Source organism: Oryzias latipes, chromosome 5, assembly GCF_002234675.1.
Source record: "Oryzias latipes chromosome 5, ASM223467v1".
NCBI lineage: Eukaryota > Metazoa > Chordata > Actinopteri > Beloniformes > Adrianichthyidae > Oryzias > Oryzias latipes.
The window spans coordinates 18,730,607-18,745,719 of record NC_019863.2 but is presented as its reverse complement, the minus strand read 5'-3'; the positions used below and the strand labels follow the sequence as shown (position 1 = coordinate 18,745,719).

The following is a 15,113-nucleotide window of genomic DNA, read 5'->3' as shown; positions in this document are numbered from 1 at the left end:
TTTGCATTGTTTAAACCTTACCTGTCCTGTCCTTATTACATTTCTAGACTATTTAATACTTTAATTCTGGATTTTGAACCTGGTTACTTTTTAATTTAATATAATTGTGGTCAGCACTTAATCCATCTTCTGAACCTGCTAAAACCTTTTGGTGTTACAGGGTAGCCGGAGTCTGTCCTAGCTGCTGTTGGGCAAAGGTTGATAACACCCTTGACAGATCACCAGTCTGTCAGTGGGTTCTCAATACTAAATTTCAAATACAAATCCTTAATTTATGATGTGGTAATGACAAAAACAGTGCATATTAGCACTAGGTGTGTTAAAAAGATTGGTTACCTTTTTTAAATTGTCGCATTAAGATTTTTGGAGCAAAGTTGTTTTAATGACAGAACTTTTTAAATAAATTTTGTTTTTCTAAGATTAAATCAAAGAAAGATGTTCATTTTTGACCTAGTCTTAGCATGTAATACACAACCATCACGTTTCTGGCTATAATCTGGTTATAATTTTGCAAAACAGAAGTTAAAAAAAAAGGTGCTAGAATTTTATGAAAGGGAAATCATAAATAAAATTGATTAAAAAAAAAAAAAAGTAAAGCAGAGGTGATGAAAAGTACAGAAGGAGGAATGGAGCTGTAACCGGGTAAGCAAGCAACAACGAAGAAATGAGTGAGAACTGTAGGTTTACAAACAGATGAGACCAAACTGGCTGAGGTGAGACTTCAGAAGAAAAGTGGTATATGGAGAGAAAATACAAAATCCAGACTAAGAAGACTTGAGAAACAAAAAAGAGAAGTATAAAAGGATTGGAAGGGAGTGTAGAGCAGCCACAATGGATTTAGACGGCTGAGTTAGAGCTCGCCAAATCCCCTGAAGAAAACAAAACACAGTGAGGCAGAGAAAGACAGAGCCCTGCATGAAGGGAGATAGAGGTAAACCACGTTGGATTCTCACTCACAGCCAGAACAAGCCCCCACATTTCTGCAATCTCTCTGGCCCCCAAACCAGCAACATAACCCGGAGTTGCATCCAAAAGCAGACACCAAGCAGCCAGCGAGCAATCCAAATTTTAAAGGCATGTAATTAAAGGAGTTAAATTGGGAGCAGGGACTGCGCCACATGGGGAAACGTACCTTTTTTTTTGAAAATACCAGATCCCTTTGAGTTGCCAACCACATGTTGGAGACCAGGTTTTTACTGCTGATTGTGCGACGCTCAAGGACAAACATCTTAGCTTGATTTCTATTTTGGCTTTGTGCTACTTTTAGTTCAAAGACCAAATATAGTTTATTTAAGTCAGCCATGTGTGGCTAATGTAGCATTTACTTAGGAACAGTATGTATGCAGCACAAAATTGCTACAAAGAGTGACACACATTGCTGTTTGAGTAAAAATGGGATTTGGGGAAAAACACTATTGCCCTAATAGTTATATCTAGATTTTATATTGCGCCTGAGTTGATTTGATTGAAAAAAAATAGTTTGTGTCAACGACATGCTAGGAGTTTGCATTACGCTGATTTCCATCGTAAAACAGTAAATTTAGTTTAGGAGTAAGTGTTCATACTATTAGTCTGCTGGAAAAGGACACTGTTTAGTAAATGTTCTTTTTTATTTATGGGATTTTCAGGTACAGATATAATGGCGACCAAACCAAATATTGTAGTGGTGGATGAAGGAAACAGGAAAGCTGTTATGGTAGATTTGGCAATACATAGTGATGGCAACGTCAGCAAGTAGTCTTAAAAGTGAATCATGGCATCTGAACCTATAATCATTTGCTTCAGATGCCATGACACAACTTCAAGGATATGTATTGTGCAAAAATGAACTGGAGAAAGCTTGGAAAGTTGAGGTGACAGTTGTGCCTGTGATCAAAGATACTGCTCATGATCTTTAAACTACCACCTCTGAAAGAGGACCTGAGCTTAGGTGAGAAACTGCCTGCAGAGTTTGACAGGGTTTTTTTTTTAAATAATTCTGTTCTCAACTGAAGGACAAACACCAGATCAGTGCCATTTATTCGGCATCTGCTCATCCTAATCCATTTTTCTCGACTGTCGTACTCATTTCTGCTGTTCTGGAGTACTGATCCTAGTAGTAAAAGGTAGTAAATATGAAGGGGACATTGTATAGTGTTAGCATGGCCACAAACAGCTCCTTGAGGCACACCCACAAAATTACCAGGCTTGGATCCTCTATTCGTTGTCATAACGTGATTGACTCTCCACACCATGGGGAGTGCCTCATGGACCTCTGCTAGACAACCTGTAGATGCTCCCTCTGGGTCAGCAATAATAAAAACTTAAAAATTAAAACATTATAAAGAAATGGACGTGTCATAGTAGACTCAGACCTAATTTTTAGCATATCCAGATTTCCATTCACACTTGATATGGACCAACCAAACCAAACTATGCAGATAAAAATACATATTTTCCTTTTTTTTTAAAGGGAATAGGGAATTCTTTGGAAGAGGATTAGAAAAACTACCAAACTACTAACAATGTCATGATTTTCGAGACTTCGAGACAGACCCAGATGCTGGAACCCGGAAGGAACACAGGAGAGTTATTAGGTAAGTAATTAGATTTATTTGCTCTCGTAGGTGATCTTCTGGAGGTGATGTCTTCGGCTCGAGACTGTTGATAAGTGGCGAGAAGACGTGGCGTGGCTGGAGGGCTTCGATGGAGGCTGAGAGGGCATGAACAGCAGGCGAAGAGAGCGTGGAGGAAACAGGCGGTTCCGGAGGCAATCCCAGGTAACACTCGTGAAGATTGAATCCTGGAAGCGAGGCGAAAGGCAAGGTTACTAACAGGAATATCTTACTTGGCATAAACATAAGTGACCAGACAAGCACCATGGAGGAGCAACGAACTGGCGACGAATACTGGCTGTGGATCTCCTTGAGAAGGCAGTAGGCTGATGAGGTGAGTGGCAACAGCTGGGAATCCGCCGGAGCAGGGCAGAGAGGGTTGGGGCTGACAGAGGCACCATGACAAACAAAACAGAAATGTAACTTTTTTGCATGATCCCAACACATTTTGTTTCTTTAATATTTGTAATCAGATGATAAATAGAATTGTTCAATGCAATTAAACGATAATATAATCATCAAATATTTGTCTAGCAGCAAAAATGTTCTTGGAGCAGAAAAATAATATGTAAAGTAGTTTTACACCCACTTTCAAGCTGATTTCTGAAAGCTATTTTGAGAAAACCTCAATGTGCCGTAATCACACTGTTGTGAGAAATGAAATGACAAGATACTATAGCTGTGAAAAATCGCCCTGTGAGGTGTGAAAATCAATCAAACTATTAGTTTATCAAGCTTCAGGGGAAAAATGTTTGAGCTAATTTTACAATAGAAGTAACCACTAATTATAATAATGCCAGATACATAAACATTTGTTTGTAAATGTATTTCAAACAATACATAGAAAACAATGACAACAATAAAAGAAAACAACAAAGGAAAATTTTATAAAGATTATAAATTAAATTAAATGACATCAATATATAGTTAGAAATGGAGTAGGAAGAAGTTAAAACGTTTTTTCAATCCTACCCCTAACAATATACAGGTACCTTAAGTTTATACAGTCTAATCTGCATCAGCACCAGCATTACATTTTCTTATAGAGCTTTCCTTTTCTTGCACAATCAATTTCATTCTTCTTTAGGAACAACATTCATTTTTTAATTTTTAAAAATGGTAAAGAATGTATATTTTTGTCCTTATTTATTTCATAATTATGGTTTTACAAAAATATGCTGTTTAACACTGCTTGCTTAATTTTTTTTTACCTTTTAGTTTCCTTTTTCTGTAACTCCAGCTTAACAATTGTTTCATAAATGACATACACTATATATCATCATCAGCTGAGCAAACTGTGCTAGATTCGCTTTTTTCTTTAGATCCACGCGATACGATTCGATTTTGAATTTACATGGTTCACACATTTAGACATATTTGTATAGAAATACAATAATAATCTATTTACGTTTTATCACTCTGATACAAATAATAAACCAATGAGATTGTTAACACCATACAGTGTTACATGGTTTCTCAAATGGAGAACCTCTATCAAAAATGTGCAGATTATTAACATTATTAAGGCTCCAAACCAGCTCATATTGCAGAAATAAATATTCTGCCTCTCCTGGAGGACGTTTCAGTTTGGGCACTTTAGACTTTAGACCACAAATGTTTACTTTTTAAAAAAGTGTTCTTGAAAGAGTTTGGAAAATTCATGAATGTGACTATATAAAGTTGTTTATTTATTCAGCAATGTATGTTTTGGTCGACTGAGCATTAACATTAGCCATCCCGTGGGAAATCCCATTCTACGTTAGCATCGAATGATGGGGTACTGGGACTGTGAAGCTCTTTGGGCCTTCGTGGAAGGTAGAAAACTGCTTTAAAATTACACACTATTTATTATTTTAGATCACTGGGAAAGGCATAAAAGATTGATCTCTACTTTTATGGTTCGATTATTGATCTATTAGCCTTAGATCAAATTATCGATTTTATCAACCCAGTCCTAATTGTATTCCAATTTAAAATCAAATGACCAAGAATGGGATTCTGTTAACGCTGTAACAGAGTGCAGCATTGACCTTGCACACCCTGTGGGCAGGTTTGTGTCTGAAAATATCTCAGGAGTTTCCCAAAATAATTGTTTGCTTAATTAAAGTTAAGATCTATACTCTACATTTCCACTAAACAGCATCACCACAAGGAAAAGTTCAGGTTCCAACTTATCATTTCGTACCCATTTTTTTAATACTTGTTTTTTATCCTTGATTCTTACTTTCTGTTAAACACACATCACACTGCACTTAAAGAGAAATTACATACACATATTAGTTGGTAATTACCTATAACTACAGCACAGACTTGGGAAAGTATTTGAGCTTCAACATCACCCCAACAAATGTTTTTGTTAACCAGTTGTGAGTTATGAGCAAGCGCAGAGAATGACTACAGTCCCAATTCAGAAGAAAAATAAAACATGTAAACAAAACTCAAATCCATTTTAATGTTCAGTGTCGGTTATGGTCAATTATGACTTTATCTTAAAGTGCATAAAGATTAAATTACAGGAATAACTTAAAATTAAACATTTTCTTTCTCTGAAAAGCTTCTAAAATATCAAAGGTTAAATTCTACAGAATAGCAGCAAAACAAATTCACATTTATAGCTTTTCTTCAGTGTCTTTGTCATGCCACCAAATACACTTTCATTCACCCCTGTGGATGATTTACAATCGCCTATCAGCCCAGAATGCATGTTTCCAGACCATTGCAGGAGACCGTTGCTATAACGATCTCAAGCTAGAAAGACTGGTGTAGCAGACAATGTGGGTGGGAACACATTTAAGTTCTGCCCAAGCTGTGTGACATTTATAAATGTTCCAATCCTATAATGTGCTGCTTCACATTTGTCCAAAACAATTGGGACTAAACTCAAATATTACAAAAGACAAATATGCTAAATTAAAATCCATAGTTGTACTTAAATTTAGCTCATTGTCTTTAAATGAATCAGCATTTCTTTCCAATCTTTAGTCTCTATAAACCAGTATCAGAGATGAAAACAGCATGACAAGGTAACACAAAGACATAAAAAGTGATCTTGTTATTTCATGGATTTTTTTGTGTTGCTTTAACTCAGGGGTCGGGAACCTTTTTTGCCGAGAGAGCCATAAATGCCACATATTTTTAAATGTAATTTAGAAAGAGCCATACAAAAATGTAGTGTCCCTTTTCCATACTGAGGCACGGAGACTTAACCTCTTTTAAGGTTCTTTATTCTGGTGACTGCAGACCACAACAAACGCCGTACAATTAATTCAGCAACTCCTGAATCTCTCCGCCGAGACAAGAGAGCGTCTCCCCTCACTGCCGCTCCAGCCCTCCCATTTCCCTTATTCGGCCCATAGCTGAACCCCATTGGTCCAAATTACCTAACAACAGGCTGAGCGACAGAACTGAGGGCCAATCAGATCTCTGCTTGATGCGTTCAATGAACTCCAGAACTTTTAACGCGGCCCAACAGCCGCCCAGTAAAACTCAGTCCGCGACAATATGTTTAAAACTAAATATACAAGTGAATGTGTGCATTTGATTTAATTTCAACATTTTTAAAGTACAATAAGTCTGTGGATTATTTTTAATAACTTTGTTATGCTGTTGCTAATAAATGATGAGTATTTCTCGTGGTAGTTTTGCTGATGGTCTAGTCTGGTTTACGTGGAGTTTCTGCTCCATGCAGGCGTTGAGACTTTAAACGTGATCGTAGGTCTGAATGTTCTTTAGATGTGAGACAGACTGATCACATGCAGATACGGAGCCAAACACACTTACACGCTGCAGTGAATGACGGGCAGCGGGTTTTACGTATTTACATTCCCTGCGCGATTCACCTGCTGCCTGTCCACACAACACCTCAGCCCCACCCCATGCTTTCTTCCTCACACATCCCGTCCCGCATCTGCGCGCTCTTTCTCAGAGACGGGAGCGCGCAGTTTTAGGCACGGCAATTCACAGGTTTCCAGTTGGTACAAACTCTGTGAAATAATAGATAATAGTAAACTGATAATGCTGGCGCTGATTTTTCTCTACATACACCGATACTACTCCGCGCCTCTGACATCGCATCGCGCCCGAGAAGGACTGGTCTAATGAAAAAAAAAGTATTATAAAAAAGATTCGTCTGCGAGCCACATGTGACCATCAAAAGAGCCATATATGGCTCGCGAGCCATAGGTTCCCGACCCCTGCTTTAACTCAAATTCACTACTACTACTAGTATTTCCCTTTTCTGTCACCTCTGCTTCCCAAGTTTCCCTCACTCTAACCCCTCCTGACTTTAAACTGCCCTCCATTTCATAAATTCATCTCTTCTTTCTCTGTTCTAATTAGGACATTCATTTCCAGTCACTGTCCTGCCCCCTTTTCTTTATGTTGAATAATGGATGGAATTAGGAGAGGGACCTGTGTGGATCTGGGACTAAACCAGATCTAGTGTGTGTAAACAAGCTGGCACTGGGAGAAAAGTAGCTTTTCTCTGTGTTCTCTCAGAAATGGGCCTTCAGGAGGGTAATGGATCACTGTCATCCAGCTTATTGCCCCCAGGAACTCTTTATCTGAGCCAGGAACACATCATTCTAGCTGGTCATCTCAACTGACTCCAATGGGACCTTTTAGACATTTAGCCCCAAGTTATGGGCTTTGTCCCAAGCTGCCACAAACACTTAAACACAAGCATGTATGAGCATATTAATGAGGAGAACACACATCACCTCCATGCACTGACCCACAACTTGTATTTTAAATTTCTAAGTTTATTGTCCTGTTTGGCCTTTGTGAAAGTGTGTTTTGGGTGTATTTTTTTAGGTTAAGTGTACTCAAGAGGAGGCAGCTGAGGAGAATGGAGAGCAAGCAAACACAATGTGAAAGCTTCATTAGAGTCATCATTAAATATAGATGATCTCATTCCACAGATCAAAATTGAGACAGAGGAGCTGAGCCCATAAACTGCACTGGGCAGGGGAGCTGTATTTTTGTTGCAATCCACTCGGTGGAATTTATATGTACTCTGAGAAAACTTTCCCACATCTTCCTCTGTGGAGCAGGGGAGCCTCATAAAAGATTTGTATGAGGCTCACATTAAGGAGAACTGCTGTTTGTTTGAGAAAAATCGTAACCAATAGTTCTTTCCATTAAAAAATAAAGAGCCAAAGCAATAACCATACAGATAAAAGTTTTTATCAATTGTATTTGTTTATTAGGATCGCAAAATACTAATGTTCCTGTGGCCATAACTTGAGAAATTAATCCAAAAGCAGGAGTACGAATATACCTCAAAGTTACAGTATGTGTGTTGACTCAGTACTTGAAAGAACTTCATTATAAAGTAATATAGTACAGTTTACATTTCTAAAAGACACCAGTGTTTAGTGTGATCAGCTGCTTTTCTACAAAACATCAAGTTAAATGAACACACAACCCAAATCCAATAAAATGAATGCCTCATGCTACCTTCACACCAGGGATGTGACACACATTCTTGAATGCGCGTTTCGCCCATGGTGTTCACACTGGACGAGCAGGGAGGGAAATAACCCTTTTCTGAATTCCAAATGTCTCCCTGTGTTTTTATTTCCAAACTATAAAACAGAGATAACAGCAGGCTTTCTAAGAAAGAAATCATCCTATAAAAATACACAACTTTTTAAATGGCTGTAAAAAAAAAGAGTGGATTCACTGAATCTGTTTCCACTTAAAGAACCATAAATCTCATCTGTATTAAAAACAGACAATGTTAAAAAAAAGTGTTATTCTTAAAAAACCTTCTTTTTTTGGACTGGTTTAGATATTGATATTGTAACATGATGTTTGGAATAATTATTTTAAATAATATAGTGAAGAATGTTTGGCAGGAACTCAAGTAAAATGTTACAATTTCATTAAAAGCAGCACGCTAGGTTTAATAACATTTATTTTTTCTTCTTTCAATCCATCATCTATATTTTATATAATTTATATAACATAGTTTCTGTACTTTTGACTGCAAATATGACTGCTAAGTTTTAAGGATTTAGATCCAAATATTTCATAGCACGTTTGTCTTTTAAAGAAAAGAGGGAAAGAAAGAAAAATTGAGAATAGTCCTCTGTGGCATTTTTCTTTGCCCACAGTGAAGACAAATGGAGAGAAAAGGAGAAGCAATTCATTTTCTCAGCATGAACCTGCAGCATGGTGCAAGAAGAAGAGCAATCAACAGTGAGACTGATTCTGTGCTTCTGCCATAAACCAAAAACAGAATCGAAAAATGGGGCACAGATAGGAGGATTTTGTTGCTTCTGGCATTGTCATTTTAGCATGAATTTCTGGAAGTTGTAAAAAAAAAGTGTTTTACCTAAAAAGTACTGGCTTTAGTCTAAATGTAGAAAAAGCACACGTTGCCATTGGTGCCTCCAGAACATTTTTATGAGGGGAAGATTTCCATTCATCCATCTTATATTCCTGTGGAGGTTCATGGGAGCCTATCCCAGCTGCTTCAGGGTGAGGGGAGGGGGGTAGACCTCAGACCATTTGCCAGACTATTACAGGGCCACATTTACTCCAAAGGGACAATTTAGAGCTGTCAATCAACCTATGTATGTTTTTGGACTACGAAAGGAAGCCAGAGTGTCCAGAGAAAAGCCACACACGCGGTAAACATGGAAGCTCCTCACAGAAGGGACCCAGCCAAAATTCAAGTTGTTAGGGGACTCTGCTGACTATCATGCCACCATGCAGCCCTTTGTAACTTTCCCGTGGGTGAGGAGGGTTCACCCCCGAGCTTATTTCAGTTCTATTCCGTTTATTTATAAAGTCGATTCACAATTGAGTTTTTTTTTCAAGTTTTAAAATTTGCCTCCATTTGTTTGTTTTAAAAAAAGACAATCTCAGGTTCATGTCTCCCTGCTCAGGTCAGTTTACATGCAGCTTTGCTTATCTTTGCCCTAAACCCTAACCCTCTTAAAATAATCCAGACTGATCACAATCATCTCAGAGCAGATGAAGGAAAGTGCATTAAACGAGTATGAACCACACAAAAAAAAGTTGTCTGTATTTTACATTTTCTACCTCTAGTCTCAAAGAATTCCTACAGCCTCATCTTTGGTTCCACATAGCTCTCTATTAATGAGCCCAGTGGGATATTGATGAAGAGAATGAGCATGGAAGAAACTTGTCTGTGCCTTGAGCCCAAAATATTTTATTCCCTTTTCAAAATGTAAAATGATCAATCACCCCCCCCCAATTAATCTTGTCAAGTCTTGGTCCCTTGTTTTAGGGTCTTTCACAAAATTTTCTTTCTGACGCCCATTTTCTAAAGAAAGCTCAGAAAGAAAGCAAAGAATTTTATTTTTTATGAAGTTCAGGAGTAGCACGATTATATTCTCTCCCATGTTAATTTTGGACTCCACCCGTTGATTGCGTCATTAACATGTCACGTGCCAAAGCAGAGTCTGATTCTACAGGCAATCCGTCTTCTTTTCCAGTATTCACATTTTCAATGAGACGCAATGCCCAAATCACACCGTGATGCCATAAAAAATGCCCTGCTGCCAGACCGATGTGCTGCGTCTGATGCTGAAATCGCACCGCAGGACCTGCGATCCTATTTGTACATTGTGTCAACATTGAAACTGGACACCCTTAACGAGCGATTGCAAGCAAAACTGACGGTAGAGAGAAAACTACCTCCAAATAAAGGAAGAGACTCCCAGCAGAACCAGACTCGGCAACTATTTGCCAAGACTAGTATGGGTTTGAGAGGACAGAAAGACAAATAAGCATGTAAAATACTGGCTCATCTATTGTTGGACGAACATTTAAGTTAGTAGCTGCAACAATGAAATAAACTCATGAACAAATACAAAACTCCTGGATAATCTGAGATGAAATAAGTTAGTCATTGCAGCTGTGAAAGCCACCAAATGTCTGCAATTAGACAAAAGAAAGATGTTAGTAACTGTAAAGGTGCAAGAACATGAAGATGGACAGAACCAATTTCCCTGCCATCTGTTTTAGAACAGAAAAGATAAGTTAGTCATTGCTGCAATGAGAAAAGAGAGAGCAGTCATGAATATTATGACAAGAACATCTGTTATAATTAAAAAAGTAATCTTAAACTCTCTAAGATTAATTTCCTACACAAAAGCACGAGTTTCTTTTTCTTTTTTTGTTGTTGAATGATAGCACATTTGTGAAATATTCCTGATATTGAGGAAAATAGATGACGCATAACAATTTCAATACAATACCACGACATTTTTGTTTGTTCCTTCCCTCCACTCCTGGATAATCCATTGAAGGATGAATTCCTGGATTGAAAAGACAGATGGAGAGCTGATAAAAAGCATAGACCTCACTAAGCACTAACCTCTCCCTCCTCAAAAATTCAAATACTTGGCCGAATTCGAATTCTTCCCCTTTCCCTACATCTAGCCCTACAAAAGGAGAGTTATGGAAAACACTGTTTTCGAATTCAGACATTACTCCTTCTTGGTGACGTCATAAATAGTCGCAGGTCAGCTACGTTAGCACGAAGCCAATAGCGGTCGGAAATACATAAAAACATTGATTTTATAACTTTAAACAGATCATCCTAAAACAAAAAGTCATTACTTAAATTTAAATGTAAACCTCTGTGCTTCAGAGCACACCCACATGAAGAAAAATGCCTCCCCTCTGTGGCCCAGCGCGACGCGGAACACCCTAACCCAGGTTTAGCCCCTAAAAAAAACCTATTTGGATAACCCTAACCCTCCACATGCCCCTATAACTGGATAGGTAGGGAGAAGCCATAAGGGACGGGGAAAGATTTGGCCTTTGTTTACCGATGTTTATGTGTTTTTTCATTATACTGTTTATTTTGCAGTGTTAGCATTGTGTGCTGAAAGATTAAATGTTATTATTACTCCTGGTTCTTTTGTTGTTGAAGGAGCTTATGTACCGACACCAATTTTACATGATAATTTTGTAGGCGAATTCTATGGGCATGCTGTGAAGGCAAAAAAGCACTGTTGACTTAAATAGTCACTAATTCATTGTTTATTGACAAAGGCCTGATGAAGGCAAACTTTATACAGAACAATCCAAGTTAAATAGTTGTTTATTTCTACTTACACGAAACAGCTTTAAAATTGTTTTCCACATCTTGCAGTAAAATGTGAACTCTCCTATAAACCAGATTTACATTTTACTGATTTATTTTTCTCTCTGTTTCAATGTAAACATATTTCCCTCCCTATTTGTAATACATTGTAAATTGTTGTAGATTTATATAACTCAATAAATTAGAAATACACTTTCATAGCTGAATCTTATTAATTTTGTAAGGTGGTGTTCAACCTTCGCTTTTTGTTTTCTAAAAAGTTGCATCAGGTTTTTTTTTCTGCCCCAATATGAGCTCCCAGCTGCTCAGCCACTCAAAACAAAAACAGCAGCCATAAATCCTCAAGGTAAATGGCTCACACAGGCCTCACACAAATGCTGGGACTGTGCCGTAAGGGGAAAAACTGTGGCTTCATAGGTTTAATCCCCAACGGAACAGTGTAGTCGGACAGCTGGTTCTGCAACGGGTACAGGCTACATGGTTCTGGATTTACAATAGTTTCCAAAAAATTAAAAGGCTGTTTTCACATCTGAGGCTATATTATGCATGCTTGCATTTTTGTTTGTTTTTATAGCCCTGTAATTTACTAAAAGAGGCTTTTTATTATGGTGTTTCGGGGGATCTACTCCTCCTTCCCCCTCCCTTCTCTGCTCTTCCTCTCCAGGTAGAATCTACTCCTTCGGTTCCACCTTTCCTAATTGGACTCAGTTTTTGTCACTCACTCCTGCTCTGACCGCCATGTAAGATGTGCCTGCTGCAGTACTTGGTCTCACGTTGTTCTAGAATCCTGAAGCTACTTCTAGATCTTCGCTATCTCACATGTACTCACGACTGCCTCTTTGCCAACAGGATCTTTCACTGCCGACCTGGGTCCACACATCAACTCACCATCTGGTTACACCTGAGCACTCGACCTCCAGCCACTACACGACTTCCTGCACTCACTTCCTCCTCCACTGGGACTCACGCTCTTCCATCATCCCAAGACGCCATCACAGATTTCGCCACCAGCTACCTAACACTTCCACTGAATAACAGTTTCCTCCTGGACCATAAAACAGTGACTACATCCGTTCTTGTGTCCGTGATCTTTCTGCGTTCCAGCATCTGGGTCTGTTGTCGTTCATCCTAAACATGACACTTTTGCGATTCTACTGTAAATCTGAGTTAAAGACAAATCTTGGATCGACAAAATAATACAAACGAACAATAAAACAAAACAAAGTAGCAAGAAAAACATTTTCAAAGCCAATTTTCCCAAATTCAAAAGGTAACTGCAAACAATTAATGTGCAATAGATGGCAAAACTAAGGGTTACAGAATATTTAATTGGTTACTTGCTCTCATTATTTGTTCTTAACTGTATTGGTGAAACATGCACAATCTAAGTGTTTATTTCATTCATGCAGTTTGTGCCTGCTCCCTGCTGAGAAAATCAGATTTACTAAACTCCTTTTAATTAAAAAGCAAATAATATCTACCTTCACATACATGCAAATTTAAACCTCTGTAAATCAGGCTCGCCATGTACTGAGGCAGAGTAGGTTGTGTAAGCAAAATCTTTCAACAGTGGTTTATTTTCATTACCTTGACATGTGTTTGTGAGTCACAACAGATGATTGCTCACTTCCACCAACCAGTCAAATTTGAATCTATTCAGTGGGATAAAGAAAGCAAAAGAAGAAAACATCCTTCTGGTTCATCAACTGTTTGACTCAAACAGATCTTTCATGTCACATAAAGAAGATGTACTTAAATATTAAATACAGCATCAAAATACCTCAATCTGAGTTTAACATTGTCCTAAAAGCAATCCCTAAATGTGTTAGTATGTTATTCAAAAGCTCATCATTGCAGAGTCCAACTTTATTATTAGTTGACCCAACTAAAATAGAAATTGGCCAGATTTGTTTTCCCTCTACGTAACACAAATCGCCGTAAACGCTCACTTTTATAGAGGGATGTTGTATCCGTTCCGTATGTAGGTATTTACTGGAATAATCTAGTTTACCAATTAGAATGAAAGAAGATCTGGAATCTGCCAGCAAAATATCTTTTAACCAATAAAGTGAAAGAATTCTCCTCTAAATTAAGCCATAAATACTACCCCCCCCCCTCCGACTATATCTGCAGAGATTAAAAAAATATATTAATATAACCTGTACCTTTTTGTTAAGAACACCCTGAAGATGCTGTTCATTTATTTTGGTCATGCCCTTTTTCCACTAAACTCGGTCTAAAGTTTGCAATTTAATTTCCGCCCACATAGACTCAGACTTCTGCCTGTGCTTAGAACATGTACTGTTTGGCCTCACTCATTGTCCGTCTCATAAAAAAGAACCATTATATATAATTAATCTCATATTGTATTTGGGGAGCTAGTTTAGCTCGTGCTGGTTTGCGGCACCTTCCGTCCGTGAAACCCGGGTTCGACTCCAGGCTGCTCCCTGTTCCCTTCTCTACCTCTGCCGGTTCCAAGCCCGGTTTGAGAAGGTTGCGTCAGGAAGGGCATCCGGCGTAAAACATTGCCAAGTTTCCCATGCGACTTGTTCGCTGTGGCGACCCCTGATGGGAAAAGCCGAAAGAGAAACAACAATCTCATATTGTATTTATTCAAGTGGAACATTCATAAATCAAAATGTTCAAAGCATACCCCTCATTTCTGTAACTTTATCAAACAATACATAAACACAATAAAACATTCTGACAATAAGAAAGTGATTAAAACACTCCATCTGTGCGTCAGTTTCAATGTCTTTTTATAAAATGTAATAATAACCCCCTGGCTTGTTATTTTTTCCGTTATTGTTTTGAACTGTTTTGTATTGGATCGTTGTGACAAAAAAAAGATTTTATCAGGTTAAAGAAAAAATAAGATTTATTTTCAGGATTGAGACATGTTAAAACAGACCGTTATCTCAAATTAGTTGGGAAACTAAAAACAGTAAGGCTCTGTATTGTACTAAAAAAAAGTATCCCATCACTGTCATAAGTGGAAAAACAACCACATGGTCCATAGCGTCCCACGAATGGGGGTAATAGGTATTGGTGCGCTGCCAATGGGTAGGGTCAGGGATTAGTTCGTACCTCACTATAACTCAGTTTGAAAACATTAGGAAACTTTGCAGCAGCATTATTAATGGTGTTCTTAACTAAACCTGGCAAAACTGGTGGGGTGCTGATGCAAAAATACCAAAAAGAGTTATATTCTCACAGCCAAACAATTAACTTCCCAAGTCAAATGTTAAAAATGTGAGTTTGAACAATAATATTTAGCTCTGTAAAAATGTATCTCTGGTAAAGTTGAGGATTTGAGTTGGGTCAGCATTTTAGGCATTCCTCTGATTTCTGCCTGTGAGTTAGTTGCTGCACATCATCTTCATGTTTGTAAGTGCAGCATCACAACTCCTATTTGATTTTCTTTAAAGCCATGG

General features: G+C 38.1%; 1 long non-coding RNA gene across 2 annotated transcripts; it reads left to right on the top strand.

Annotated features, from left to right (window-relative positions):
* Positions 1-965: 965 nt before the first annotated feature.
* Positions 966-14,021, top strand: LOC110015141. Of its 2 annotated transcripts, XR_002290256.2 has the most exons (4): positions 966-2,759; positions 2,844-2,928; positions 12,344-12,419; positions 12,529-14,021. It is a non-coding gene; the product is annotated as an uncharacterized LOC110015141 (long non-coding RNA). The 2 variants fall into 2 exon arrangements; XR_002873296.1 differs by lacking the exon at positions 12,344-12,419 and having other exon boundaries at positions 977-2,759.
* Positions 14,022-15,113: the final 1,092 nt, after the last annotated feature.